Below are 2,500 nucleotides of genomic sequence, written 5' to 3'. Positions count from 1 at the left end.
TCTCGACGAAATAGGAGCGCAAGAACCCGTGCCCCGTGAGGAGCTGGGTGAGAAAAAAGTCAACTTCCCCATGCTTGCGGCTGACCCAGAGATTAATGTCTGGAATCAGCCTCCTCGTCTTCAGTCCTGGTGCTCCTGGTTGCCCTGCACCCGTTGTCCACTGGTCCTGCCAGCGCCTCATCGTCTCCTCCCGTTGCCGCTTTCGTATGTCCGATTGAACTCCACCACTCGCTACCTTTTCGTCGTGGCAGCGGATATCCTCCTGCATGAGGAGGACTAACGGGGTGGTGTTGGCAACAACGCAAGCGGCATCATAAGAAACGGTCTGGAAGGCGCTGGCGACTCGGAGAGCCCCCGGTCGATGCGCCCTTTGGACCGATTTGCGATGGGTCTCCTTGTCGAGCACCCATCGCCCCCAGGTGGCAACTCCGTATCGGATGATACTGTTGCCGACGTTTACGAGCTGTCTCCTACTGCGGCTCTTAGGACCACGCTTGTTCGGCATCAGGCAGGTCAAGGCATTCGTAATCCGTGAAGCCTTATTGACCACCCTCTCCAGATGCCGGCTGTGGTGCTGTTTGCGGCAGAGGTCCACTCCCAGGTACTTCAGCGTTTCCGTGGATTGGATCGAGTGACCGCCCGCTTGAAGCTCTGCGAGCTGCGGGACATGATGGGTACAAAAGATCATGAACCCGGTCTTTTGGTGGGCAAGTTCCAAACCGACTCCTTGCAGCCACCGCTCGATCCTCTCCAGGTTAGCCGTTGCTAATGCGCTGACCTGTTCCGTGGTCCTTCCCAAAAATGTGAAGGCCACGTCGTCAGCAAACCCGATGATGTCCGCTCGTAGTCCTTCGAGCGGCAAGCGGAGTAGGTCGTCGTACATGACGTTCCAAAGTGTTGGTCCTAGAACCGAACCCTGAGGAACGCCAGCAGATACAGTCCTCGACACTATTCCTTCATCCGTATCGTAGTGGAGCGTTCGGCCAATGAAATAGTTCCGCAGCAACGCCTGCAAATAAGGCGGAGTGTTTTTACGCTGCAGAGCTTGGCCGATCGCTGTCCAGTTTGCCGAGTTAAAGGCATTCCGGACGTCCACCGTTACCACCGCACAGAGACGATCCCCCTTTCGCTTTTTGTCTAGAGCGACTTTACCATTGTCCATCACCCGAGTGATGGCATCAACGGTTGAACGCCCTTTACGGAAACCGTACTGGGCGTCCGAAAGTCCCCCGGTCGACTCCAGATGGGTTGTCAGCCTCCGCTGAATCAACCGCTCTAAAATTTTCCCCAGCACACTCAGCAAACAAATTGGCCGGTATGACGAGGGCTCCCCAGGTGGTTTTCCCGACTTGGTAAGCGGCACCAGTTGTTGCCGCTTCCATGCGTCGGGAAAAGTGCCTGCCTCCAGTAGCTGCTTGTAGCTTTTGGCAAAAACTTCCGGAAAAGCCAGAATTGCCGCAGCTGCAGCCATATTTGGAATATTGTCGTCCCCCGGAGCTTTCTTGGGGTTGAGTGAGCGGGCAATTTCCTTCAACTCTTCCGCCAACTCCTCCTCCGAGACCGGATCCTGTGGATCCTCACCTACTTCCGTCTCGGGCCACTCCATCGGGGGACGATCGGGAAAGAGCTCATTCACGATGAACTGGAGCTTGTTGGCATCCCGTTCCATCGGAACCCGAGCTCCTTCCCACTGCTGCTTGCGGATTTGGTAAGCAGGGCCAAAGCCGTGCGGTTCCAATTGTTCCGGCAGATCCTGCTTGTGTTGGTCCTTGCTGAGCTTGATGGCCCGTTCCAGGGCAGCGCGTGCGTCCGACTTCATTTGACGCCTTTCCTCGCGCTGCTCCTCGGTCCGGGCCCGGTTGAACCGCCGTTTCATTCCATGAAAATGGCTGCGCAACCGATCAATCTCGGACGTCCACCAATAAACTGGCCGCCGGCCCTGTCGCCTTGGGGGTTGCCTAGGCATTGTGCCATCACAGGCCACCGTAATGGCTTGGGTCAGCTCCTCTGGCGTAGCAACATGCCCAAAAATGTCCTGGTCCCTCAAGATATCAACGAACAAATCCTTGTCGAAGAATCTTGTGGACCACCTTCCCCCATTCGCTGCTGAGTGTACCTCGTTGTTGGCGCGCTGTCTCGGAACCCTGCCGACCACAAACTTGATAGTATTGTGGTCACTTGGGGTTTCGTCACACACGCGCCAATTGTTGTCCCCTACCAAGGAGGGGCTGCAAAAGGATACGTCCACGATGGAGTTGCGACCATTTGCCCCAATCCAAGTGCTCTGGTTGCCCTGGTTCAGGAGAACCAATCCCAGAGCAGCCGCCGCATCCATCACAACTCCCCCCCTAGATACCCTTTCCCCGTCGTTTGGCCTCCGCTCCATCCCCCATGCACCTGACCAGGCGTTTACATCACCCCCGATCACGGTGTCCCGATTCCGTGGAAGTACAGACACGATTTCGGTCCATTTGCGTTTGTACTCCTCGACAGTCAAATC

This window comes from Anopheles coluzzii, assembly GCF_943734685.1.
Source record: "Anopheles coluzzii chromosome X unlocalized genomic scaffold, AcolN3 X_unloc_79, whole genome shotgun sequence".
NCBI classification, from domain to species: Eukaryota; Metazoa; Arthropoda; class Insecta; order Diptera; family Culicidae; genus Anopheles; species Anopheles coluzzii.
Note: the sequence above shows the minus strand (reverse complement) of the source record.